General features: G+C 49.8%; 12 non-coding genes across 12 annotated transcripts; all 12 read left to right on the forward strand.

The window, feature by feature from the left end:
• The first annotated feature begins 36 nt into the window (after positions 1-36).
• Positions 37-155, forward strand: LOC126439320 (5S ribosomal RNA). Its single transcript, XR_007581103.1, has one exon. It is a non-coding gene; the product is annotated as a 5S ribosomal RNA (ribosomal RNA).
• A 1,027-nt stretch (positions 156-1,182) lies between these two features.
• On the forward strand, positions 1,183-1,301 carry LOC126439321 (5S ribosomal RNA). Its single transcript, XR_007581104.1, has one exon. It is a non-coding gene; the product is annotated as a 5S ribosomal RNA (ribosomal RNA).
• Positions 1,302-2,329: 1,028 nt separating this feature from the next.
• LOC126439323 (5S ribosomal RNA) lies at positions 2,330-2,448 on the forward strand. The gene has a single exon (XR_007581105.1). It is a non-coding gene; the product is annotated as a 5S ribosomal RNA (ribosomal RNA).
• Positions 2,449-3,475: 1,027 nt separating this feature from the next.
• Positions 3,476-3,594, forward strand: LOC126439324 (5S ribosomal RNA). The gene has a single exon (XR_007581106.1). It is a non-coding gene; the product is annotated as a 5S ribosomal RNA (ribosomal RNA).
• Positions 3,595-4,621: 1,027 nt separating this feature from the next.
• LOC126439325 (5S ribosomal RNA) lies at positions 4,622-4,740 on the forward strand. Its single transcript, XR_007581107.1, has one exon. It is a non-coding gene; the product is annotated as a 5S ribosomal RNA (ribosomal RNA).
• Positions 4,741-5,767: 1,027 nt separating this feature from the next.
• LOC126439326 (5S ribosomal RNA) lies at positions 5,768-5,886 on the forward strand. Its single transcript, XR_007581108.1, has one exon. It is a non-coding gene; the product is annotated as a 5S ribosomal RNA (ribosomal RNA).
• Positions 5,887-6,912: 1,026 nt separating this feature from the next.
• LOC126439283 (5S ribosomal RNA) lies at positions 6,913-7,031 on the forward strand. Its single transcript, XR_007581069.1, has one exon. It is a non-coding gene; the product is annotated as a 5S ribosomal RNA (ribosomal RNA).
• Positions 7,032-8,058: 1,027 nt separating this feature from the next.
• On the forward strand, positions 8,059-8,177 carry LOC126439327 (5S ribosomal RNA). The gene has a single exon (XR_007581109.1). It is a non-coding gene; the product is annotated as a 5S ribosomal RNA (ribosomal RNA).
• A 1,026-nt stretch (positions 8,178-9,203) lies between these two features.
• On the forward strand, positions 9,204-9,322 carry LOC126439284 (5S ribosomal RNA). Its single transcript, XR_007581070.1, has one exon. It is a non-coding gene; the product is annotated as a 5S ribosomal RNA (ribosomal RNA).
• A 1,026-nt stretch (positions 9,323-10,348) lies between these two features.
• Positions 10,349-10,467, forward strand: LOC126439329 (5S ribosomal RNA). Its single transcript, XR_007581111.1, has one exon. It is a non-coding gene; the product is annotated as a 5S ribosomal RNA (ribosomal RNA).
• A 1,026-nt stretch (positions 10,468-11,493) lies between these two features.
• LOC126439330 (5S ribosomal RNA) lies at positions 11,494-11,612 on the forward strand. Its single transcript, XR_007581112.1, has one exon. It is a non-coding gene; the product is annotated as a 5S ribosomal RNA (ribosomal RNA).
• A 1,026-nt stretch (positions 11,613-12,638) lies between these two features.
• On the forward strand, positions 12,639-12,757 carry LOC126439282 (5S ribosomal RNA). Its single transcript, XR_007581068.1, has one exon. It is a non-coding gene; the product is annotated as a 5S ribosomal RNA (ribosomal RNA).
• The last annotated feature ends 6,494 nt before the right edge of the window (positions 12,758-19,251 follow it).

The following is a 19,251-nucleotide window of genomic DNA, read 5'->3' on the forward strand; positions in this document are numbered from 1 at the left end:
AATGCGAATTCTGCCATGCGCCTACATTACATGGGCGCCAACGGCCATACCATGTTGAATACACCGGTTCTCGTCCGATCACCGAAGTTAAGCAACATCGGGCGTGGTTAGTACTTGGATGGGTGACCACCTGGGAACATCACGTGCTGTTGGCTCCCTTTCATTTACTTTTTTTTTTTATACCGCCCTCTTTCCATACCACCGTTCTGTTGTGACAAAGATTCTTGCTTAAGCATTTTAATCTATTGTAATGACCATAAGGTGCGAAATTGCAGTAAATATCTCAGTTTGAGGGAGAATGTGCTAACCAAGTTCGCCAGGAAGTCTTTGAAAACGACAAAACAGTACGAATCGGCAGATGTGTTCTGAAATACGTCAGCGCCTGTTGTTGTGTAGCGGTGTACAATTCCTACTTCGATATGTAATTATAAATTTATTCCTTAGTCGACTCGTCTCGTCTCGTCATCTCCTGCAGACGTTTCTTGTGCTTGCGCTGTTATATGGGCCACGACCCGAGCGGCAGCGAGCGGCAGTCGAGCAAAGTCGGGACAAGTCGGGACGGGGACAGGGACAGGGATAGGAAAGGTGCGAATGCACTGCAAATTACGCAAACACCTCGTCTGAGGCGAGGCGAGGCGAGGCGAGGCGAGGAAGCTCACATTGCCAGCAGTGGCGCCCTCCAACAAGACTCTGCCACACCCCGCACAGGCCTTACGCCGGTCGGCCGCGCGCCAGCCCTCCTGCGCTGGACACCAGGGACAAGATGCGTCTTCCGCGAGTGTCGAAGGCTGCACGCGCCAAGCGGATGACAGGAGGTGCAACGAGAAGCTGCGCGTCTCACACACACGGCGGCGCGCGCTAATTCGGCTGTCGCTCTGCTGGCACGTCGGATTGCGGAAGGAAGTGCTTACAATTACAATTCTGTTCGTGTTTTATGTTGTAAAGTTGTTAGCTTGTAACGATGTAATGTTAATAAATAAATTTATAAATCTCCAAAAAAAAAAAATACACGACGCGCGTACTTCCGGCTCATAAGTTTTGGATCTCAGGATTGCGTTCGCGCTAGCGTGACGAATTGTCAGTAAAAAAAAATGCGGCTGCTTTCGACCGAAAAGTATGATTTTGTGTGTGTTGGGATAAGAACCGAATGCGAATTCTGCCATGCGCCTACATTACATGGGCGCCAACGGCCATACCATGTTGAATACACCGGTTCTCGTCCGATCACCGAAGTTAAGCAACATCGGGCGTGGTTAGTACTTGGATGGGTGACCACCTGGGAACATCACGTGCTGTTGGCTCCCTTTCATTTACTTTTTTTTTTTATACCGCCCTCTTTCCATACCACCGTTCTGTTGTGACAAAGATTCTTGCTTAAGCATTTTAATCTATTGTAATGACCATAAGGTGCGAAATTGCAGTAAATATCTCAGTTTGAGGGAGAATGTGCTAACCAAGTTCGCCAGGAAGTCTTTGAAAACGACAAAACAGTACGAATCGGCAGATGTGTTCTGAAATACGTCAGCGCCTGTTGTTGTGTAGCGGTGTACAATTCCTACTTCGATATGTAATTATAAATTTATTCCTTAGTCGACTCGTCTCGTCTCGTCATCTCCTGCAGACGTTTCTTGTGCTTGCGCTGTTATATGGGCCACGACCCGAGCGGCAGCGAGCGGCAGTCGAGCAAAGTCGGGACAAGTCGGGACGGGGACAGGGACAGGGATAGGAAAGGTGCGAATGCACTGCAAATTACGCAAACACCTCGTCTGAGGCGAGGCGAGGCGAGGCGAGGCGAGGAAGCTCACATTGCCAGCAGTGGCGCCCTCCAACAAGACTCTGCCACACCCCGCACAGGCCTTACGCCGGTCGGGCCGCGCGCCAGCCCTCCTGCGCTGGACACCAGGGACAAGATGCGTCTTCCGCGAGTGTCGAAGGCTGCACGCGCCAAGCGGATGACAGGAGGTGCAACGAGAAGCTGCGCGTCTCACACACACGGCGGCGCGCGCTAATTCGGCTGTCGCTCTGCTGGCACGTCGGATTGCGGAAGGAAGTGCTTACAATTACAATTCTGTTCGTGTTTTATGTTGTAAAGTTGTTAGCTTGTAACGATGTAATGTTAATAAATAAATTTATAAATCTCCAAAAAAAAAAAATACACGACGCGCGTACTTCCGGCTCATAAGTTTTGGATCTCAGGATTGCGTTCGCGCTAGCGTGACGAATTGTCAGTAAAAAAAAATGCGGCTGCTTTCGACCGAAAAGTATGATTTTGTGTGTGTTGGGATAAGAACCGAATGCGAATTCTGCCATGCGCCTACATTACATGGGCGCCAACGGCCATACCATGTTGAATACACCGGTTCTCGTCCGATCACCGAAGTTAAGCAACATCGGGCGTGGTTAGTACTTGGATGGGTGACCACCTGGGAACATCACGTGCTGTTGGCTCCCTTTCATTTACTTTTTTTTTTTATACCGCCCTCTTTCCATACCACCGTTCTGTTGTGACAAAGATTCTTGCTTAAGCATTTTAATCTATTGTAATGACCATAAGGTGCGAAATTGCAGTAAATATCTCAGTTTGAGGGAGAATGTGCTAACCAAGTTCGCCAGGAAGTCTTTGAAAACGACAAAACAGTACGAATCGGCAGATGTGTTCTGAAATACGTCAGCGCCTGTTGTTGTGTAGCGGTGTACAATTCCTACTTCGATATGTAATTATAAATTTATTCCTTAGTCGACTCGTCTCGTCTCGTCATCTCCTGCAGACGTTTCTTGTGCTTGCGCTGTTATATGGGCCACGACCCGAGCGGCAGCGAGCGGCAGTCGAGCAAAGTCGGGACAAGTCGGGACGGGGACAGGGACAGGGATAGGAAAGGTGCGAATGCACTGCAAATTACGCAAACACCTCGTCTGAGGCGAGGCGAGGCGAGGCGAGGCGAGGAAGCTCACATTGCCAGCAGTGGCGCCCTCCAACAAGACTCTGCCACACCCCGCACAGGCCTTACGCCGGTCGGCCGCGCGCCAGCCCTCCTGCGCTGGACACCAGGGACAAGATGCGTCTTCCGCGAGTGTCGAAGGCTGCACGCGCCAAGCGGATGACAGGAGGTGCAACGAGAAGCTGCGCGTCTCACACACACGGCGGCGCGCGCTAATTCGGCTGTCGCTCTGCTGGCACGTCGGATTGCGGAAGGAAGTGCTTACAATTACAATTCTGTTCGTGTTTTATGTTGTAAAGTTGTTAGCTTGTAACGATGTAATGTTAATAAATAAATTTATAAATCTCCAAAAAAAAAAAATACACGACGCGCGTACTTCCGGCTCATAAGTTTTGGATCTCAGGATTGCGTTCGCGCTAGCGTGACGAATTGTCAGTAAAAAAAAATGCGGCTGCTTTCGACCGAAAAGTATGATTTTGTGTGTGTTGGGATAAGAACCGAATGCGAATTCTGCCATGCGCCTACATTACATGGGCGCCAACGGCCATACCATGTTGAATACACCGGTTCTCGTCCGATCACCGAAGTTAAGCAACATCGGGCGTGGTTAGTACTTGGATGGGTGACCACCTGGGAACATCACGTGCTGTTGGCTCCCTTTCATTTACTTTTTTTTTTTATACCGCCCTCTTTCCATACCACCGTTCTGTTGTGACAAAGATTCTTGCTTAAGCATTTTAATCTATTGTAATGACCATAAGGTGCGAAATTGCAGTAAATATCTCAGTTTGAGGGAGAATGTGCTAACCAAGTTCGCCAGGAAGTCTTTGAAAACGACAAAACAGTACGAATCGGCAGATGTGTTCTGAAATACGTCAGCGCCTGTTGTTGTGTAGCGGTGTACAATTCCTACTTCGATATGTAATTATAAATTTATTCCTTAGTCGACTCGTCTCGTCTCGTCATCTCCTGCAGACGTTTCTTGTGCTTGCGCTGTTATATGGGCCACGACCCGAGCGGCAGCGAGCGGCAGTCGAGCAAAGTCGGGACAAGTCGGGACGGGGACAGGGACAGGGATAGGAAAGGTGCGAATGCACTGCAAATTACGCAAACACCTCGTCTGAGGCGAGGCGAGGCGAGGCGAGGCGAGGAAGCTCACATTGCCAGCAGTGGCGCCCTCCAACAAGACTCTGCCACACCCCGCACAGGCCTTACGCCGGTCGGCCGCGCGCCAGCCCTCCTGCGCTGGACACCAGGGACAAGATGCGTCTTCCGCGAGTGTCGAAGGCTGCACGCGCCAAGCGGATGACAGGAGGTGCAACGAGAAGCTGCGCGTCTCACACACACGGCGGCGCGCGCTAATTCGGCTGTCGCTCTGCTGGCACGTCGGATTGCGGAAGGAAGTGCTTACAATTACAATTCTGTTCGTGTTTTATGTTGTAAAGTTGTTAGCTTGTAACGATGTAATGTTAATAAATAAATTTATAAATCTCCAAAAAAAAAAAATACACGACGCGCGTACTTCCGGCTCATAAGTTTTGGATCTCAGGATTGCGTTCGCGCTAGCGTGACGAATTGTCAGTAAAAAAAAATGCGGCTGCTTTCGACCGAAAAGTATGATTTTGTGTGTGTTGGGATAAGAACCGAATGCGAATTCTGCCATGCGCCTACATTACATGGGCGCCAACGGCCATACCATGTTGAATACACCGGTTCTCGTCCGATCACCGAAGTTAAGCAACATCGGGCGTGGTTAGTACTTGGATGGGTGACCACCTGGGAACATCACGTGCTGTTGGCTCCCTTTCATTTACTTTTTTTTTTTATACCGCCCTCTTTCCATACCACCGTTCTGTTGTGACAAAGATTCTTGCTTAAGCATTTTAATCTATTGTAATGACCATAAGGTGCGAAATTGCAGTAAATATCTCAGTTTGAGGGAGAATGTGCTAACCAAGTTCGCCAGGAAGTCTTTGAAAACGACAAAACAGTACGAATCGGCAGATGTGTTCTGAAATACGTCAGCGCCTGTTGTTGTGTAGCGGTGTACAATTCCTACTTCGATATGTAATTATAAATTTATTCCTTAGTCGACTCGTCTCGTCTCGTCATCTCCTGCAGACGTTTCTTGTGCTTGCGCTGTTATATGGGCCACGACCCGAGCGGCAGCGAGCGGCAGTCGAGCAAAGTCGGGACAAGTCGGGACGGGGACAGGGACAGGGATAGGAAAGGTGCGAATGCACTGCAAATTACGCAAACACCTCGTCTGAGGCGAGGCGAGGCGAGGCGAGGCGAGGAAGCTCACATTGCCAGCAGTGGCGCCCTCCAACAAGACTCTGCCACACCCCGCACAGGCCTTACGCCGGTCGGCCGCGCGCCAGCCCTCCTGCGCTGGACACCAGGGACAAGATGCGTCTTCCGCGAGTGTCGAAGGCTGCACGCGCCAAGCGGATGACAGGAGGTGCAACGAGAAGCTGCGCGTCTCACACACACGGCGGCGCGCGCTAATTCGGCTGTCGCTCTGCTGGCACGTCGGATTGCGGAAGGAAGTGCTTACAATTACAATTCTGTTCGTGTTTTATGTTGTAAAGTTGTTAGCTTGTAACGATGTAATGTTAATAAATAAATTTATAAATCTCCAAAAAAAAAAAATACACGACGCGCGTACTTCCGGCTCATAAGTTTTGGATCTCAGGATTGCGTTCGCGCTAGCGTGACGAATTGTCAGTAAAAAAAAATGCGGCTGCTTTCGACCGAAAAGTATGATTTTGTGTGTGTTGGGATAAGAACCGAATGCGAATTCTGCCATGCGCCTACATTACATGGGCGCCAACGGCCATACCATGTTGAATACACCGGTTCTCGTCCGATCACCGAAGTTAAGCAACATCGGGCGTGGTTAGTACTTGGATGGGTGACCACCTGGGAACATCACGTGCTGTTGGCTCCCTTTCATTTACTTTTTTTTTTTATACCGCCCTCTTTCCATACCACCGTTCTGTTGTGACAAAGATTCTTGCTTAAGCATTTTAATCTATTGTAATGACCATAAGGTGCGAAATTGCAGTAAATATCTCAGTTTGAGGGAGAATGTGCTAACCAAGTTCGCCAGGAAGTCTTTGAAAACGACAAAACAGTACGAATCGGCAGATGTGTTCTGAAATACGTCAGCGCCTGTTGTTGTGTAGCGGTGTACAATTCCTACTTCGATATGTAATTATAAATTTATTCCTTAGTCGACTCGTCTCGTCTCGTCATCTCCTGCAGACGTTTCTTGTGCTTGCGCTGTTATATGGGCCACGACCCGAGCGGCAGCGAGCGGCAGTCGAGCAAAGTCGGGACAAGTCGGGACGGGGACAGGGACAGGGATAGGAAAGGTGCGAATGCACTGCAAATTACGCAAACACCTCGTCTGAGGCGAGGCGAGGCGAGGCGAGGCGAGGAAGCTCACATTGCCAGCAGTGGCGCCCTCCAACAAGACTCTGCCACACCCCGCACAGGCCTTACGCCGGTCGGCCGCGCGCCAGCCCTCCTGCGCTGGACACCAGGGACAAGATGCGTCTTCCGCGAGTGTCGAAGGCTGCACGCGCCAAGCGGATGACAGGAGGTGCAACGAGAAGCTGCGCGTCTCACACACACGGCGGCGCGCGCTAATTCGGCTGTCGCTCTGCTGGCACGTCGGATTGCGGAAGGAAGTGCTTACAATTACAATTCTGTTCGTGTTTTATGTTGTAAAGTTGTTAGCTTGTAACGATGTAATGTTAATAAATAAATTTATAAATCTCCAAAAAAAAAAATACACGACGCGCGTACTTCCGGCTCATAAGTTTTGGATCTCAGGATTGCGTTCGCGCTAGCGTGACGAATTGTCAGTAAAAAAAAATGCGGCTGCTTTCGACCGAAAAGTATGATTTTGTGTGTGTTGGGATAAGAACCGAATGCGAATTCTGCCATGCGCCTACATTACATGGGCGCCAACGGCCATACCATGTTGAATACACCGGTTCTCGTCCGATCACCGAAGTTAAGCAACATCGGGCGTGGTTAGTACTTGGATGGGTGACCACCTGGGAACATTACGTGCTGTTGGCTCCCTTTCATTTACTTTTTTTTTTTATACCGCCCTCTTTCCATACCACCGTTCTGTTGTGACAAAGATTCTTGCTTAAGCATTTTAATCTATTGTAATGACCATAAGGTGCGAAATTGCAGTAAATATCTCAGTTTGAGGGAGAATGTGCTAACCAAGTTCGCCAGGAAGTCTTTGAAAACGACAAAACAGTACGAATCGGCAGATGTGTTCTGAAATACGTCAGCGCCTGTTGTTGTGTAGCGGTGTACAATTCCTACTTCGATATGTAATTATAAATTTATTCCTTAGTCGACTCGTCTCGTCTCGTCATCTCCTGCAGACGTTTCTTGTGCTTGCGCTGTTATATGGGCCACGACCCGAGCGGCAGCGAGCGGCAGTCGAGCAAAGTCGGGACAAGTCGGGACGGGGACAGGGACAGGGATAGGAAAGGTGCGAATGCACTGCAAATTACGCAAACACCTCGTCTGAGGCGAGGCGAGGCGAGGCGAGGCGAGGAAGCTCACATTGCCAGCAGTGGCGCCCTCCAACAAGACTCTGCCACACCCCGCACAGGCCTTACGCCGGTCGGCCGCGCGCCAGCCCTCCTGCGCTGGACACCAGGGACAAGATGCGTCTTCCGCGAGTGTCGAAGGCTGCACGCGCCAAGCGGATGACAGGAGGTGCAACGAGAAGCTGCGCGTCTCACACACACGGCGGCGCGCGCTAATTCGGCTGTCGCTCTGCTGGCACGTCGGATTGCGGAAGGAAGTGCTTACAATTACAATTCTGTTCGTGTTTTATGTTGTAAAGTTGTTAGCTTGTAACGATGTAATGTTAATAAATAAATTTATAAATCTCCAAAAAAAAAAAATACACGACGCGCGTACTTCCGGCTCATAAGTTTTGGATCTCAGGATTGCGTTCGCGCTAGCGTGACGAATTGTCAGTAAAAAAAAATGCGGCTGCTTTCGACCGAAAAGTATGATTTTGTGTGTGTTGGGATAAGAACCGAATGCGAATTCTGCCATGCGCCTACATTACATGGGCGCCAACGGCCATACCATGTTGAATACACCGGTTCTCGTCCGATCACCGAAGTTAAGCAACATCGGGCGTGGTTAGTACTTGGATGGGTGACCACCTGGGAACATCACGTGCTGTTGGCTCCCTTTCATTTACTTTTTTTTTTTATACCGCCCTCTTTCCATACCACCGTTCTGTTGTGACAAAGATTCTTGCTTAAGCATTTTAATCTATTGTAATGACCATAAGGTGCGAAATTGCAGTAAATATCTCAGTTTGAGGGAGAATGTGCTAACCAAGTTCGCCAGGAAGTCTTTGAAAACGACAAAACAGTACGAATCGGCAGATGTGTTCTGAAATACGTCAGCGCCTGTTGTTGTGTAGCGGTGTACAATTCCTACTTCGATATGTAATTATAAATTTATTCCTTAGTCGACTCGTCTCGTCTCGTCATCTCCTGCAGACGTTTCTTGTGCTTGCGCTGTTATATGGGCCACGACCCGAGCGGCAGCGAGCGGCAGTCGAGCAAAGTCGGGACAAGTCGGGACGGGGACAGGGACAGGGATAGGAAAGGTGCGAATGCACTGCAAATTACGCAAACACCTCGTCTGAGGCGAGGCGAGGCGAGGCGAGGCGAGGAAGCTCACATTGCCAGCAGTGGCGCCCTCCAACAAGACTCTGCCACACCCCGCACAGGCCTTACGCCGGTCGGCCGCGCGCCAGCCCTCCTGCGCTGGACACCAGGGACAAGATGCGTCTTCCGCGAGTGTCGAAGGCTGCACGCGCCAAGCGGATGACAGGAGGTGCAACGAGAAGCTGCGCGTCTCACACACACGGCGGCGCGCGCTAATTCGGCTGTCGCTCTGCTGGCACGTCGGATTGCGGAAGGAAGTGCTTACAATTACAATTCTGTTCGTGTTTTATGTTGTAAAGTTGTTAGCTTGTAACGATGTAATGTTAATAAATAAATTTATAAATCTCCAAAAAAAAAAATACACGACGCGCGTACTTCCGGCTCATAAGTTTTGGATCTCAGGATTGCGTTCGCGCTAGCGTGACGAATTGTCAGTAAAAAAAAATGCGGCTGCTTTCGACCGAAAAGTATGATTTTGTGTGTGTTGGGATAAGAACCGAATGCGAATTCTGCCATGCGCCTACATTACATGGGCGCCAACGGCCATACCATGTTGAATACACCGGTTCTCGTCCGATCACCGAAGTTAAGCAACATCGGGCGTGGTTAGTACTTGGATGGGTGACCACCTGGGAACATTACGTGCTGTTGGCTCCCTTTCATTTACTTTTTTTTTTTATACCGCCCTCTTTCCATACCACCGTTCTGTTGTGACAAAGATTCTTGCTTAAGCATTTTAATCTATTGTAATGACCATAAGGTGCGAAATTGCAGTAAATATCTCAGTTTGAGGGAGAATGTGCTAACCAAGTTCGCCAGGAAGTCTTTGAAAACGACAAAACAGTACGAATCGGCAGATGTGTTCTGAAATACGTCAGCGCCTGTTGTTGTGTAGCGGTGTACAATTCCTACTTCGATATGTAATTATAAATTTATTCCTTAGTCGACTCGTCTCGTCTCGTCATCTCCTGCAGACGTTTCTTGTGCTTGCGCTGTTATATGGGCCACGACCCGAGCGGCAGCGAGCGGCAGTCGAGCAAAGTCGGGACAAGTCGGGACGGGGACAGGGACAGGGATAGGAAAGGTGCGAATGCACTGCAAATTACGCAAACACCTCGTCTGAGGCGAGGCGAGGCGAGGCGAGGCGAGGAAGCTCACATTGCCAGCAGTGGCGCCCTCCAACAAGACTCTGCCACACCCCGCACAGGCCTTACGCCGGTCGGCCGCGCGCCAGCCCTCCTGCGCTGGACACCAGGGACAAGATGCGTCTTCCGCGAGTGTCGAAGGCTGCACGCGCCAAGCGGATGACAGGAGGTGCAACGAGAAGCTGCGCGTCTCACACACACGGCGGCGCGCGCTAATTCGGCTGTCGCTCTGCTGGCACGTCGGATTGCGGAAGGAAGTGCTTACAATTACAATTCTGTTCGTGTTTTATGTTGTAAAGTTGTTAGCTTGTAACGATGTAATGTTAATAAATAAATTTATAAATCTCCAAAAAAAAAAATACACGACGCGCGTACTTCCGGCTCATAAGTTTTGGATCTCAGGATTGCGTTCGCGCTAGCGTGACGAATTGTCAGTAAAAAAAAATGCGGCTGCTTTCGACCGAAAAGTATGATTTTGTGTGTGTTGGGATAAGAACCGAATGCGAATTCTGCCATGCGCCTACATTACATGGGCGCCAACGGCCATACCATGTTGAATACACCGGTTCTCGTCCGATCACCGAAGTTAAGCAACATCGGGCGTGGTTAGTACTTGGATGGGTGACCACCTGGGAACATCACGTGCTGTTGGCTCCCTTTCATTTACTTTTTTTTTTTATACCGCCCTCTTTCCATACCACCGTTCTGTTGTGACAAAGATTCTTGCTTAAGCATTTTAATCTATTGTAATGACCATAAGGTGCGAAATTGCAGTAAATATCTCAGTTTGAGGGAGAATGTGCTAACCAAGTTCGCCAGGAAGTCTTTGAAAACGACAAAACAGTACGAATCGGCAGATGTGTTCTGAAATACGTCAGCGCCTGTTGTTGTGTAGCGGTGTACAATTCCTACTTCGATATGTAATTATAAATTTATTCCTTAGTCGACTCGTCTCGTCTCGTCATCTCCTGCAGACGTTTCTTGTGCTTGCGCTGTTATATGGGCCACGACCCGAGCGGCAGCGAGCGGCAGTCGAGCAAAGTCGGGACAAGTCGGGACGGGGACAGGGACAGGGATAGGAAAGGTGCGAATGCACTGCAAATTACGCAAACACCTCGTCTGAGGCGAGGCGAGGCGAGGCGAGGCGAGGAAGCTCACATTGCCAGCAGTGGCGCCCTCCAACAAGACTCTGCCACACCCCGCACAGGCCTTACGCCGGTCGGCCGCGCGCCAGCCCTCCTGCGCTGGACACCAGGGACAAGATGCGTCTTCCGCGAGTGTCGAAGGCTGCACGCGCCAAGCGGATGACAGGAGGTGCAACGAGAAGCTGCGCGTCTCACACACACGGCGGCGCGCGCTAATTCGGCTGTCGCTCTGCTGGCACGTCGGATTGCGGAAGGAAGTGCTTACAATTACAATTCTGTTCGTGTTTTATGTTGTAAAGTTGTTAGCTTGTAACGATGTAATGTTAATAAATAAATTTATAAATCTCCAAAAAAAAAAATACACGACGCGCGTACTTCCGGCTCATAAGTTTTGGATCTCAGGATTGCGTTCGCGCTAGCGTGACGAATTGTCAGTAAAAAAAAATGCGGCTGCTTTCGACCGAAAAGTATGATTTTGTGTGTGTTGGGATAAGAACCGAATGCGAATTCTGCCATGCGCCTACATTACATGGGCGCCAACGGCCATACCATGTTGAATACACCGGTTCTCGTCCGATCACCGAAGTTAAGCAACATCGGGCGTGGTTAGTACTTGGATGGGTGACCACCTGGGAACATCACGTGCTGTTGGCTCCCTTTCATTTACTTTTTTTTTTTATACCGCCCTCTTTCCATACCACCGTTCTGTTGTGACAAAGATTCTTGCTTAAGCATTTTAATCTATTGTAATGACCATAAGGTGCGAAATTGCAGTAAATATCTCAGTTTGAGGGAGAATGTGCTAACCAAGTTCGCCAGGAAGTCTTTGAAAACGACAAAACAGTACGAATCGGCAGATGTGTTCTGAAATACGTCAGCGCCTGTTGTTGTGTAGCGGTGTACAATTCCTACTTCGATATGTAATTATAAATTTATTCCTTAGTCGACTCGTCTCGTCTCGTCATCTCCTGCAGACGTTTCTTGTGCTTGCGCTGTTATATGGGCCACGACCCGAGCGGCAGCGAGCGGCAGTCGAGCAAAGTCGGGACAAGTCGGGACGGGGACAGGGACAGGGATAGGAAAGGTGCGAATGCACTGCAAATTACGCAAACACCTCGTCTGAGGCGAGGCGAGGCGAGGCGAGGAAGCTCACATCGCCAGCAGTGGCGCCCTCCAACAACACTCTGCCACACCCCGCACAGGCCATACGCCGGTCGGCCGCGCGCCAGCCCTCCTGCGCTGGACACCAGGGACATGATGCATCTTCCGCGAGTGTCGAAGGCTGCACGCGCCAAGCGGATGACAGGAGGTGCAACGAGAAGCTGCGCGTCTCACACGCACGGCGGCGCGCCCGCTAATTCGGCAGTCGCTCTGCTAGCACGTCGGATTGCAGAAGGAAGTGCTTACAATTACAATTCTGTTCGTGTTTTATGTTGTAAAGTTGTTAGCTTGTAACGATGTAATGTTAATAAATAAATTTATAAATCTCACAAAAAAAAAATACACGAAGCGCGTCCTTCCGGCTCATAAGTTTTGGAACTCAGGATTGCGTTCGCGCTAACGTGACGAATTGTCAATAAAAAAAAAAAATGCGGCTGCTTTCGACCGAAAAGTATGATTTTGTGTGTGTTGGGATAAGAACCGAATGCGAATTCTGCCATGCGCCTACATTATATGGGCGCCAACGGCCATACCATGTTGAGTACACCGGTTCTCGTCCGATCACCGAAGTTAAGCAACATCGGGCGTGGTTAGTACTTGGATGGGTGACCACCTGGGAACACCACGTGCTGTTGGCTCCCTTTCATTTACCTTTTTTTTTTATACCGCCCTCTTTCCATACCACCGTTCTGTTGTGACAAAGATTCTTGCTTAAGCATTTTAATCTACTGTAATGACCATAAGGTGCGAAATTGCAGTAAATATCTCAGTTTGAGGGAGAATGTGCTAACCAAGTTCGCCGGGAAGTCTTTGAAAACGACAAAACAGTACGAATCGGCAGATGTGTTCTGAAATACGTCAGCGCCTGTTGTTGTGTAGCGGTGTACAATTCCTACTTCGATATGTAATTATAAATTTATTCCTTAGTCGTCTCGTCTCGTCTCGTCATCTCCTGCAGACGTTTCTTGCGCTTGCGCTGTTATATGGGCCACGACCCGAGCGGCAGCGAGCGGCAGTCGAGCAAAGTCGGGACAAGTCGGGACGGGGACAGGGACAGGAATGGTGCGAATGCACTGCAAATTACGCAAACACCTCGTCTGAGGCGAGGCGAGGCGAGGCGAGGAAGCTCACATCGCCAGCAGTGGCGCCCTCCAACAACACTCTGCCACACCCCGCACAGGCCATACGCCGGTCGGCCGCGCGCCAGCCCGGACGTGTGTTCGGCTCGTGCCTGCTGCCACCTTCGTGTGCTGCAGCCGGTGTCTTCGTCGCGTGTTTGGTGCTGCGCCTCGCAGCGTTCTCTCTTCTCTACTAGTTCCTGTAAGTTTATTGACGCTTTATTATGAATCGTGCTAACTCCGTACAGTGTGTTTTTGATAGGAACGCGGCTAGACCGTCTCCTTTTGATGTTCACGAATGGATATTTTCCGAATTGCGTATTCCCGAATCTGATTTGGTCGGCATTCAGCTCGATTTTATTCAAAACTCTGTCTTTTTGAAACTTCCGAACGCGGATTGTGTCGATAAGCTAGTTACTGCAAGTGGTGGCGTTAAGAAATTTAAGCACGTGGACGGTACTTTGTCTGATGTTTTGATACTGCCGGCAGGCTTCGGCATTCGAAATGTGAAGGTTTATAATGTTCCCTTTGAGTGCCCCAATGAGGCCATTGCTCGTAAACTTGGCGAATTTGGCACCGTTCTAAGTGTGGAGAATGATGTGTGGCCTGCAGGTTTTAGGTACCGGGTTTTGAGTGGTGTTCGGACAGTACGTGTAGATTTAAAGAAACATATACCCTCGTATCTGATCATTGCTGGCACGCGAGCTTTCCTTAGCTATAGTGGGCAGCCGCAGACGTGCTCAGTGTGTGGCAAAACGGATCATTTGCGACAAACCTGCACTTTACGCAGGCCGGCACAGCTGCCGCGCGAAGCTGTTGACAACACTACGTATGCAGGCGCGTTGGTTGGACCCCCCTCAGTCGCCCCGACCGACCGACAGGCTTCTGCCGCTCCTGCGGCTGTGGCTGCTGTGTCCGATAATGTGACTCCGCCGACAGTAGTCGTGCCCCCGGTTGTGTCGGAACAAAGTTTACCTGCCGAACTCACCCCTCGCGAAGTCAGTATTGCTGATTTGCCAGCCGTAAGTGTTCCGGACGTGCCTGTTGGGGAGTGTTCTGAAATGTTGGTCGAGTCTCCCCGGCCGATTTCCGTCCCCGCCCCACCGACAGACAAGCGGAAATTGCAGTCACAACCGGGCCTGTCCACTTCTGGCGAGGCGGATGCTAGCAGCGCAGAAAGTGAGGTGTCCCAAGTTTCCACCCAGTCCGCCCCTGCCGATCCCAAACCAAAGCGTAGGCGGTCTAAGAAACGTTCGAAAACGGCGCCCACTGAGGGCGACGGCGTTTCCTTCGAACAGGCCGTTGAGGGACTCACGGATTCCTTGGTCCAAGAGCGTCGCGACGCACCTTTCGTGCACGGTCCACCTGTGTCGGTGCCCGCCACCCCCGCTTCCCGGGCCGTCCCGGATGCCCCACCTGTTCCTTCGGACACCATGCAGTGGTCTGAAGATGTGGAGGAGGATAATTTTTTCTAGTTTCGCTTAAGTTAAAGAGTCCACCCTGACGCGTGCCTTCCACCAGTTACGCGTCCTGACACTTAATGTCAATAGAATCCGCAGTGCCCGTAAAATTGACGCCCTTTTACACTTTTTGCAATCTGCTTGTTGTGATGTGATTTTCCTTCAAGAACTTACAGCTGACGTTGTCCCGCATCTTACTGCGTTTAATGTTATTCTTAATATTGATCCGGAAGTAGGCTTTGGTACGGCGATTTTAATCACGCCCGGTTTAGAGTATAACAACATAGCAATTTTACCGGATGGACGAGGGTTGGCGTGTGTAATCTGCGACATATTTTTTGTTAACGTGTACGCCCCCTCTGGAACTGACAATAAACGTCTGAGGCATACCTTTTTCGCTCATGATGTTTGTCAGCTTTTCCATCGAAACCACCGACGGATCATCTTCGGTGGCGATTTTAATTGTGTTTTGCGTGATGCCGACCAGGAGCCGACGGCGAATAAGTGTCTTGCACTGCAAAATTTAGTTGACATTTACAAATTTAAGGACACGTGGCTTCGTTTTAGTCCGACTGCTGCAGGTTTTACTTATTTTTATCCTACTGGGCATAGCAGATTGGACAGAATTTATATCTCGCCGGATCTTACTGCTTCCATCTTGCAGGCAGAAGTTGCTCTCGTCGCTTTTTCGGATCATTGTGGTTATTTGTGTGCTTTTAATGTCCCGTACGTTCGCCCGGAACGTACGCGCTCCTATTGGAAATTCAATGTTAGTGTTTTGGATGACGTCAGTCTTGTCGAACAGGTGCATTTGTTGTGGCGCCAACTTCTTCAGCGCCGCCCGCAGGCGAGTTCTACTGTCGATTGGTGGCTCCGTCACGCTAAACCGGCCATTCGTAGTTTGCTCATCAATTATTGTCGTGACAAGGCCCATTGGGACATGATGACGGTCGATTTTTATCGCGATTGTTTACGGGATTTAATTACTCGGGTTACCGACCGCCCTGAGCTACTTCCCACGTTACGGAAGATTAAAGCGAAGATTTTAAACCATCTGTATCGCAAGGCACAGGGCTCTGTAGTCCGTAGCAGGCCTTTCGATCCTACGTTGAAGGAACCACTTTCCTTGTATCATTTACGACGAGCCCGTCTGCGGCGTGAAAAACTTTTATTTACGGACTGGATTACGCGTGACGGCCTTAAGACTTCCGATCGACGGGTGATTCGAGACGAAATTTACGATCACTATTCTCGTCTCTTTCAATTTCAACCTTTGAATGACGCCTCCTTGCAGACATTTTTACGTGATCTGCCTTCCATTTTAACGCCTCAGGATAGACTTCTTTTAAATGAGCGTTTTACAGCTGATGATGTTTCTGCCGCTGTTAAGGCTAGCCCGAAGGGAAAAGCCCCTGGCAATGACGGAATTCCTGTCGAATTTTATGTTAAATTTTCCGGCCTTTTAACTGATATTTTCGTTGCCATGGTCAATGAAATCCATAACGGCCTCGATGTGCCGGACGAATTTTTAGAGGGGCTCATCGTCCTCGTCCCGAAAACAACTGGCACCCCAAGTGCGGTGACTTTACGGCCGATTACTTTATTAAACGCCGATTATAAAATCGTCGCGCGCTGCTTTTCACACCGTCTGCGGCCGGCGTTGAAGTCCGTCATTAGCCCATCTCAATCGTGTGCCGTACCTGGACGGAATATTTATGATGCTGTCCTCGCGTATCGTGAATGTATCGCTTATGCCGCATCCAGCCGTGGCGGCCGAGCTGCGATACTCTCCATTGATTTTCACAACGCGTTCGACAGAATCAGTCACGAGTACTTGCGGCGGGTTATGTCTAAGTTCGGGTTTGGTTTACAATTCACGAATGTGATATCCAACCTTTTGAAATCGGCTACTTCCCGAATCCTTTTTCATGGTCAGGCCAGTGATGTCCTCAGGCTGAACAGGTCCGTCCGCCAAGGGTGCCCACTTTCCATGGGCTTATTCGTCTTAGCCTTGGATCCTCTACTCCGCAAAATAACGGCTGTTTGCCACGGTGTACCGTTTGGTGCGGGTTCGCTTGTCTGTCGGGCGTATGCTGATGATTTGGGGGTTTTTATCCAACGCCCCGACGATATTGATGCGCTCCGTCTCCTCCTTCAACAGTTTGAAACGGCATCGGGTGCGGTTGTCAACCCCCGTAAGTCCATCTTACTGCCGCTTACTGTGACCATGAGAGATGTCCGTCGTGATTGGTATACCGTACAGTTGCGACATAAGATTCTCGGGATCCAGATGACTCCAAATGTACAACGAATGACGGTGTTAAATTGGCGCGCGGTGTTATATTCTGTTCGGGCGGCGACTCAGGCTGCCGCCAAACGAAATTTATCATTGCTGGAGAGGGTTTCGGTTGTTAATACCCAGATGTTGGCCAAGGCCTGGTACTTGGCTCAAGTTTTGCCGGTGCCGAAGGAGGTCGAACGGGCTATCAAGCATGCTGTCTCTTGGCTGGTCTGGCGAGGCGAAATCTTTAAAGTCGCCTACAATATTTGTGTGCTCCCGCCGGACAGAGGCGGCCTAGGTATGGTCGATTTTCCTTCCAAGTGTGCTGCTCTTTTGCTCCACCGGACCAACTGTGTGATCGCCACTGCTGGGCAGTGCCCCACGTCTGCACTCTTCGACCTTTACCGCCCAGCTTCTCTCCGCGCGCCTGTCTCTGTCCAGGCTATCCCGTATCAATTGAATTTCGTTCGCCAGTATTTCCTCCACACAAGCTATCTGATAGGTGACGACCGACGCCGGGGTAACGTCCGCGCGATCGCAGAGGCCCTCCGTGGAACTCCGCCGACTAACAAATGGGAGTTGCGGCTGCCGCAATACGATTGGCGGACGGTGTGGTCCAATATCTCCAGTCCATTGTTGACATCCGATGTTCGGGACACCTGGTATAAAGTTGTGAATCGCACCGTTGCCACGAATGCGAAACTCCACGCGATCAATCTCCTCCCGAGTGGCCTCTGTGGGCGGTGCGCGGCTGAAGACACGATCGAACACCGATTTGTGTGCCCCCAATTTAAAGAGGTGTGGGATGCCACCTGTGCGATGTTGGCGTTGATTAATAGGACTACCCCGCGTGCCGTGCAGCCCTTGTATATCCTGGTTCCCGACTGGCGGCCGTATCCTGCCACCAAGAGAAACGCTCCTGTGTGGATTGCCGCACATGCCGCACACGCGATTTTCTCTCTCCGACTCACGGATCGCTTGCAGTTCTTGACATATCTTTGGGACTATTATGGACGGGAGAAACAGAATCCGAAGTGTGTTTCCCATTATGCCCGATTTTTAGATGTCGCTTTACGGACCGCCTTTACCACTTTAAATATTTCTCTCCTGCCATGATTATGTACTTCCATTTCCACTGTACCTTTTGGCGGGACATGCGGAATGATGTATATGTATCTATTTTCTTGATGTCTGACAGTCAATTTGTCTCACCGGCTCGACTTTCCTCCCGCCATTGTGAACGGTTGTTCTTAGGATTCTCCCTAATTAGTCTTCTCTCCTGGATTTGACGTTTGTTCCCTATTGTTGACACTTACTTCATTTTTGTGACTATTTCTGGACCGTCGTTGACTTGTCCCTGAACTTTGGAACGGTGCTTTCAGATATTTTGTGTTTGTAATGGTTGCCTTCTGGGCACGGAAATCAAGCTTATCAAGCTTCTCGAGACGACGAAATATGTTTGCTGCTGCCGGAATTGCGTCGACTTCGCCATTCCCGTGCGCCAGACATATTTGGCAATGTTTAGTGTGGTTGTTTTTTGAGAGTCCCATTCTTTGCTTTTCTCTGGCGGCGGTGGGCTACCGCTGCCGACTTGTGGTCATTGTCCTCCGAGCATGGTTTTTATTTGTGTTTTGCGTCTTCGTGACTCCTTCCTTACATTCCGTTATTCCACGTTTCTCGGGTTGGGAGGGCGCCGGAGACACTGTGGCCAGGCCTCGGATTGCGACCCCTGCCTGCTTTGCCTCCGTAGCCACCCTGGCCTGATCTTCCAAGAAAGTAAAAATAAAAAAAAAAAAAATAACAAAAAAAAAAAAATATATATATATATATATATAATAATGCTCTGTCACACATTATTAAAGGGCGTACTACACACCCCTCTTTCCGTTCTTCCACGTTTCTCGGGTTGGGAGGGCGCCGGAGGCATTGTGGCCAGGCCTCGGATTGCGACCCCTGCCTGCTTTGCCTCCGTAGCCACCTTGGCCTGATCTTCCAAGAAAGTATATTTAGTTTTTTTTTTCAACAAAAAAAAAAAAAAAAATAAAAAAAAAAAGTTCTCGTCCGATCACCGAAGTTAAGCAACATCGGGCGTGGTTAGTACTTGGATGGGTGACCACCTGGGAACACCACGTGCTGTTGGCTACCTTTCATTTACTTTTCTTTTTTATACCGCCTTCTTTCCATACCACCGTTCTGTTGTGTTTAAGATTCTTGCTTAAGCATTTTAATCTACTGTAATGACCATAAGGTGCGAAGTTGCAGTAAATATCTCA

Source organism: Schistocerca serialis, unplaced genomic scaffold (genome assembly GCF_023864345.2).
Source record: "Schistocerca serialis cubense isolate TAMUIC-IGC-003099 unplaced genomic scaffold, iqSchSeri2.2 HiC_scaffold_13, whole genome shotgun sequence".
Taxonomy (NCBI): Eukaryota; Metazoa; Arthropoda; class Insecta; order Orthoptera; family Acrididae; genus Schistocerca; species Schistocerca serialis.